An 8,228-nucleotide genomic window follows, 5' to 3' on the forward strand; every position below is an offset into this window, starting at 1 on the left:
CACCATTGATCCATTAATCCAAGTTATTACTTGTTTTTTCTCCCTTAAGAAGCTTCCATGAATTCTCTTAACTAATAGAAAAACTAGGTCCCTACTTCTGATAGCCACTTTTAGCACATTTTCTAAAATGACTAAACCAGAATTTATAGTTTTCATACATCATATTCATGGATGAGCTAGAATATTTTACATCTTTTTATATAATCGTTATATCTAGTTTTGCTTACTGTAACTTCTCTTTGTGCAATGCAATAAATGAAAGTCCCATATTTAGTTTTTCTACAGGTGGAAGAATATAACATGAGATGTAAAAGATTGTTCCTAATCTTCTGTGTGCAAGACGCCATTTCATTCACATTCACCATACACTAAGTTTTCTACCAGAACCCAAGGTATTAAATGTCAAATAGATTTTTACCCCAGAAATATGAGTAAGAAGTCAGTCTGGAATCCATACTATCAGAATTCTTTATAAACTCCACTTAACCCTAGATAAATCTCATTAAAGTCTCCAGTGGACCAGAAAGACTAATCAACAATACAAATTATGCTTCTGAGAAGTTTTTATTTTCTCTGTAAATTGAAAATTATCATTTTAGTTCAACTTAGATAATATGGATAGGTTTTTAACTCTGTTCATTTCCCCAACTTTAGTTCAGTTATGCTACTAAATTCCTGTCATATGCCTAAGCCAATGTCTCATATAAACACTGTGTAATTCCGAGATGGGAGCCCCTCATAACTCTGAACATTGCCCAGTGCTCAGAAATTTGAGTCTTGGTCTTGAAATCTAGCCTGGGGACAAGGCCTCTGCTAACTGCTGAGAGGCAGCAACGGCTTGCCCAGCCTTCGTCACTGTTCTGCCATGGCTCCAACTCATCCCCATTTTACTGCATTTTCCCTATGCCATGTATTTTCCTAGATAGACCACATTTAGCAGGTTTTATAATTTCCAGATACTATACTTGGTTAGACTTTCTTAGAGTTAATAAAATCCAATCAAATGAAATGATCAGTTTGAATGTGTACAGTGTGACAGCTAGCCTAGATTAATTTGTCCCAACAGTCTGTCTCAGACCCTGTGTCCTGACTCTCTTGGTCTGCCCTTCCATGTCTTATCATGTCATAAAATATAATATGTATTTTTAAAACTCTGCTTCCATTAGTATACCTTATTATGCTGAGCTCACTGTTGATTTTCTCCTTAAAATTATTTTCTAACTTGTATTTTAAAAAAGAAAATAAAAGGGTAAATCTTAGTAAAGTTGAAGTAAAATTCAATACCAAAAGAAAATTTTCCACATTTGACTTCAAGGAACTTACTAAAAATAAAATTTGCCCACAAATTGTTTTTAAAAAGTTGGTGTTTGCCTGGCCAGTGTGACTCAGTGGTTGAGCATTGACCTATGAACCAGGAGGTCACCGTTCCATTCCTGGTCAGGGCACCGGCCTGGGTTGCAAGCTTGGTCCCAAGTAGGGGGTGTGCAGGAGGCAGCTGATCAATGGTTCTTTCTCTTTTTAAAAAAATATATTTTATTGATTTTTTACAGAGAGGAAGGGAGAGGGATAGAGAGTCAGAAACATCAATGAGAGAGAAACATCTACCAGCTGCCTCCTGCACACCTCCTACTGGGATGTGCACGCAACCAAGATACATGCCCTTGACCAGAATCGAACCTGGGACCCTTCATTCTGCAGGCCGACGCTCTATCCACTGAACCAAACCGGTTAGGGCAATGTTTCTTTCTTACCATTGATATTTCTATCCCTTTCTCCCTCTCCATTCCTCTCTGTAATCAGTAAAAATATATTTTAAAAAATAATACCTATCATGTGCCTCACAAATAAAGAGATAATAGAAAATACTGTTATTCCTAAGAGATATTTAAAAAATGTGTATGCAGGTATATACATATATATTGACATTTGCATAAATGTGTGTACCAACTTTGTAAGTGCCACCTAAAACTCCATATTATAGATATATAATCAATAAATAAGTGATTAAAATAAAAATTCTAAATAAAATCTAGTTAAGTACCCAGAGTTATAATAATGGATCATTTCAGTATTCTGGTATTTTGTAAATTTTCATAAAATGCTAAGTGATTCTCAGAAGTAACATTTTCGCTAGGATCCCCTATTGATATTATAAACTATATTAAGAATGGTACAAGCAGTATTACATTGACTTCTTTAATGTGGTTTGCTAAGTCTATTAGTTAAGTGCGTACACTGGCAGGGGAAAAATGTAGGTTGAGCAAAACCTGACAAGTCAAATGTCCTGATCTGAGTTTCCAGCCTCCAAAAGTTTCTGTTTCAGAACTTCCTGTATGTGATCTGCAACACTTGTTTAATGTTTAAAAACTATTAATATTTTTATTTAATACTAGAGGCTGAATGCATGAAAATTCGTGCTCTGGGGGCAGGGGTGGCATCCTCAGCCCGGCCTGCACCCTCTCACAATCCGGGACCCCTTGAGTAGGGTCCCTAGGCCTGGCCTGAGATCAGGGCCTATCAGGGCTTTCCTTCCCCTTGCTGCAGGCAGCTGGCCCTGCCCCTGCTGATGCCACTGCTTGCCATCTGTGCAGCACTGCCCTCCCGTCCTCTGCCACCAGTAGCCTCCCTCTGCAGGCCACAGGCATGGGGTGGGATCACTTGACTGGCCTGGGTCTCCCTCTGTGGGGTGATTGACGGTGGGGCCCCCAGGTTGATCACCCTGCAGAGGGAGGTCCCGCCCACCCGCTGCAGCACCACTGGCCTCCCTCTTTCTTTCTTTCTTTCTCTTTTTTTTTAAGTAAGAGCAATGTTTATTGAGCGATACAGAACTGAGGACTATGAAAGGTTTACTAGGATGGAAATGCACCGCACCCCCACCCCTGTCACCCCCAACACCAGAGAATACAGTACTTGGAAGTTACACACAACAGCCATACTGCTAAATGTCTGTTTGTAACAAACAAACCATAGCATATTTATACAGTAGGTCCTCAGGTTACGTTGGAGATCCATTCCTAGGGCACAACCTGTCACAATTTAGTCAGAACCCACCTACATAAGCACCTACGTCACTCACATGGAGCACATACACAGCAATAGTGAAGTGAAACAGTGAAAAAAAAATAAAGAAAGATAACAATTCCTGACCTTTACTTGTGGTAAATAAATGATAAAAAACATGAAGCACATATGTACATACGTCAAAATGATGGAACTTTTTTGTTTATAAATAAATGGGAGATGGCGACGTAACCACAAAATGATGTACGTGGAGTCTGACGTAACCAGAGGATAGGCTGTACTGTATCACATTCAGTGATTATAGAAATCCATTTATATATATCTTGTATAAAAAAATGTGCAGTTGAAAGCCCTGCCAGGACAGCCAGTCTGTAAACATTCAGCGAGTATGTGCTTTGGAAGGGCGCCTGTGCCTCATGCCCACTGCAACTCCAGCAGGGCTGTGAGGGTGTGCCCCTGCTGCTACTCCGGGCAGGACTGAGCTGGACCATGGTGGGTGCTTGCATCAGGGTCAGAGTGAGGGTCAGGGCTGGGGGCAGGAAGATTGCAGTTTCACTCTGAATTCCATACTCAGACTAATTTTGGTTGCAACTCATGGCTTTTCCTGGCTGCTCGGAAATCCTTAGGGTGGGTGCCCTGGCGGAAAGGCCAGAGAAGTGCCCATAGCTGCCTGATTGGGCGTCTTACTGGCCCAGAGCCTCTGTCCTGCCTCCTGCAAGCCTGGCCCCAGGCAGAATAGCCCCCCTTACACCCCACCCCAACCCCCAACCCCCCCACGCCAGGACTACTTTGGTCTCAGCACTTAGTCCTGGGTTTCATCAGCCTGGATTTCTTCCCCTGGTGTGGCTGATCTGAGTTTCACAAAAACGCCTGGCTGATGCTGGCTGTGCTGAGCCTCACTGAAGAGTTTTTCATGCAGCAAGGAAGAGCCCTCTGGGACCCTCCTCCTCCTCCCTCTTCTCATCTCCTCCCCTTCCTCTTCCCCCTCCCAGCCCATGGCCACTCTTCTCCAGCTGCTCCTGCAGTGGGTTGCCTTCTGAGTCGGGGGTCTTAACGCTGTCGGTCCTGACGATGCAGTTGGGGCGATGCCGGCTGAGCATCAGGATGAGCTGCTGCCGCTCCTGCTTCAGCTTCTCCATCTGGGTTTTCAGCTCCGCATTCATGAGCTCTAGCCACTCAGATTCCCACTGCAGATACTCCTCCGCTCCTTCTTCTTGTTCTGTCAGGGGGCTGCCTCCACTTTCTTCTTTTCCTGGCACCTTTTTCTCCTCTCCTCTTCCTCATCTAGCTCACTTTTCATAAGCTGAGGCCTCTTGCCCACTTTCACCTCCAGGAAGTGCAAAGAGGTGATCATGGCCCTAGAGTTACGGATGCCAGCGTATTTCAGCTCCTCTGCAGTTAGGCCAAGCTGGGGAGTCTGGTCAGGGGGCCCAGCCCTAGCAGAGATCCCGCAGTCATAGAAGGGGTCCAGGATCTGTCCAGGCATCATAACAGGAGGAGTGGCAGTCTAGCCTTTCAGAAGCCTCGGGGGAGGTGGCGACCCCGGGGCCTGGTCCAGGGTGCAGGAACCATGCCCACTCAGGAGCCAGTGTGGTGCCGGCCGCCACCAGCGCCACCCAGTAGCAGCCACCAAGCTTCCCTCCACAAGCTGTGGTGGGCGGCCTGGGTCTCCTTCTTCGAGGCTATTGATCCTGGGGCTCTGCCTGCCTGCCTCGCCACCCCTAACCACTTACCTGCCTACCTGATCGCCCCTAACCACTCTGCCTGCCTGCCTGATTGCCCCTAACCACTTGCTGCGGGGCGGGACCAGCCCAGGAGAGAGGCCATGGTGGTTCTGGTCTCCGGTCTGTGGTCATTCTGGTCATTCTGCCATTTCGGTCACTGGGCATTTATTATATAGGATTAGAAATTAGGGTAGCATTGTTAAAGGGTCTATTGCCTATACTGAACTCTTGGATTTAAGCTCTTCCTTTCATTGGACCCTTCTTGGGTGCTTTCTGTTTTATCACCCTCTAGTCATTCATCAATCCACTTAGAAATGGCTTACACTCTACCACATTTTTTAAAAAATTTAAATTCTTTATTGTTTAAAGTATTACATGAGTCTCCTTTTTTGACTTTTCCCAGGCTGCTCCCCAGCACATGCCCTCACCCCCCTACTGTCTGTGTCCATTGGTTATGCTCATATGCATGCATACAAGTCCTTTGGTTGATCTCTTACCTGCCCTGCCTCCCCTCTCCCCCCGTGCCTTCCCTCATAGTTGGGACAATCTGTTCCATGCTTCAGTGTCTCTGGTTCTATTTTTGTTCATCAGATTATATTGTTCATTATATTCCGCAAGTGAGTGAGAGCATGTGACATTTATACCTCCCTGAACATGTTGGATTTTCTCACTCTATCACTTTTTTTTTAAGTTCTAAGTTCTTTTTTTAAAAATATATTTTATTGATTTTTTTACAGAGAGGAAGGGAGAGGGATAGAGAGTTAGAAACATCGATGAGAGAGAAACATCGATCAGCTGCCTCCTGCACACCTCCCACTGGGATGTGCCCTCAAGCAAGGTACATGCCCTTGGCCGGAATAGAACCTGGGACCCTTCAAAAGATGCTCTATCCATTGAGCCAAACCGGTTAGGGCTCTACCGCTTTCTTAAAAAGCCTCATACATATAAATGCTTTAGTTCATTGCCATGACTCTAAAATCAAGGACATTTTCAGTCCCATTTAATTTATTTTGTGGTAAGGCATTTAAAATGAGATCAAATTCATTAACAAATGTTTAAGTATACAAAGCAATGTTCTTACATATAGGCAAAAACTAAGAATTCTAAAATTTATTCATTTTGCATAACTGAAACTTTATACCTATTGAATAACAATTCACCATTACCCCCTCCTCCAATTCATTCCAAAACCTAGCATTAAGTGCATGTTTAAGAAACAATAAAAAAACATCTTGTTATATGCCTTAAATATATTAAAAAATTATTCTTCAATTATACTTTAATAAAGCTGGGAAAATTAAAAAATAAAATTAACACATAAAACAAATTCCATTGACCAAAGTCTTTATATTTTCTCATACACTCCACTCCTCATTCATAAAAGTAAAAAATTAAGATAAATTAATCGCAGGTTTGATATAAAGGTTTATATAATTGACATTCAAATGAAAAAAAAATTACAAATGCATTTTCTTTTCGTGTATTAGTAACTAATATAGGAAAGGAGTAGAAAAAAGTAATATGGCAATTAGATCAAAGTTTGACAATATGAGTGATATCTAAAAAGGATAATAATATAATGTGATTATTGCTAATAATTTCTTGCAATTTAGTATTACCAAGTTCTGGATTCCCACCTGTTCCAGAGAATATACAAATCTTCTCAGGGTATAGCAATATCTAGATTAGAAAGTAAAAGTAATAAGAAGAATATGCTGAATTACTATTTTTCTTACTTCCTAATAGCATTTAAAATTACATGTGCATTGAACTGACTACTGTTCTATTTTATAATCCTATATAAAATACTTTTATTATTTTTATTTAATTTCCATATAAAAAAACAAAGAAATTTCTCATCAATTAATTTGAGGTCTAATTGAAATTATAAAGAAGTAAGGGTTGCCCTAACCAGTTTGGCTCAGTGGATAGAGCGTCGGCCTGCGGACTGAAAGGTCCCAGGTTTGATTCCAGTCAAGGGCATGTACCTTGGTTGTGGGCACATCTCCAGTAGGGGGTGTGCAAGAGGCAGCTGGTTGATGTTTCTCTCTCATCAATGTTTCTAACTCTCTATCCCTCTCCCTTCTTCTCTGTAAAAAATCAATAAAATATATTTTAGAAAAAAAGAAGTAAGGGTAAATTATATTAATTGCATAGTTGTATAAGATCAGCCTGTCATTTGCCTTTTTCTCAATATCACTCAGAGATGCACCACTTATGAATATTTAACAGAAAATACTACTTTAATTGGTACTATTATAGATAAAAATAAATAACAGAATTTTACTTGCAAATATTCCTCTAAATCACTTTCGAGAATCATCTTCTTTTTAAAAGCAAATCCATAAAAGGTTTTATATGTACATAAAGTTTAAAATCAATAAACAACATTAATTAGAATCTGAAACTTAATGCACATTTTCCAAGTACTTTTTCATTGATAACTAATTACATAATATGACTACAGAGTTGTATTCTAAAATTGATTATCAAATTCTTATTGTAAGCCATCCTTTTCAATTATACTAAAGAATTCACTGTGCATGCTAAAATTCTCAGCTTCAGGGAAGCAATGGAGAAGACTTTAAATATTTCTATATTTAGCATATCAATATCAATGACATATGTTAAGGCTTTTCTTTTGCAATAAACTAATACTGAAGTTATATAAACTAATTTTGGTTATGTTTAAAGTATGTGTCATTTGTGCTGACATTCCATTTTATAAATGTATATTTTATATTGTTCTATTTTCTTAGAATAAAGAAGCAAAGAAATAAATTATTTGTTGTGTTTCAAGACATGCAATTGAACATATATAATAGGATTGAAATTGAAAGTTGGAATTTGTTGTTTGGTAGGTTGAGTCTCAGGTGAATTAAAAGTTTAACCATGAAATAATTCATTGTTCTAGAAATTTATTGTTCTAGAAATGTAATAGAATAAAATAATTTGAAACAAGTTTTTTTAATTTCTCTTATTCTTAAAGAAGTTTTTCTATCCTCTAGAAAATGCTATCAAGGGCTTGTGTTTAATTAACAATTTTTATTAATTAAATTTAGCATTCTAAGTTGCTATTATGAATAAGGCTATTAAGCAATAATATAGATGCAAATATATATATTACCGCATTTATAGTGTGCTTTACAGCCATTTTCTAAGGGCAGTTTGTTGACTTATGTGGGAGCAAGACCCATTTTAGTGGGTCCATAAGACCAAAACTACTTTCATACTAATACACTAATTACTTTTGTTACCTGTGTTGATATTTCCAGTGATGATACAAAATAGTGGTGGGTATGACTGGTGATAACTGATTACATATAATAACAATGACACAAAACTGCACTAGTAGTCATTGAATTTTTAAACTCCACACCCTGAGGAATGTGAGCCTGGGTCAGATTTGGTAACTTAGCAGAATTTATTTTTAAATAATATAATTGATTCTTCCTGCATTTTAAGAAAAACAGCTCAGTATCT

General features: G+C 39.4%; 1 pseudogene; it reads right to left on the reverse strand.

Annotated features, from left to right (window-relative positions):
• Window positions 1-223: 223 nt before the first annotated feature.
• LOC107184308 lies at window positions 224-4,519 on the reverse strand (annotated as a pseudogene).
• Between the last annotated feature and the right edge of the window lie 3,709 nt (window positions 4,520-8,228).

Source organism: Myotis davidii, unplaced genomic scaffold (genome assembly GCF_000327345.1).
Source record: "Myotis davidii unplaced genomic scaffold, ASM32734v1 scaffold2685, whole genome shotgun sequence".
In the NCBI taxonomy this organism is placed as follows: domain Eukaryota; kingdom Metazoa; phylum Chordata; class Mammalia; order Chiroptera; family Vespertilionidae; genus Myotis; species Myotis davidii.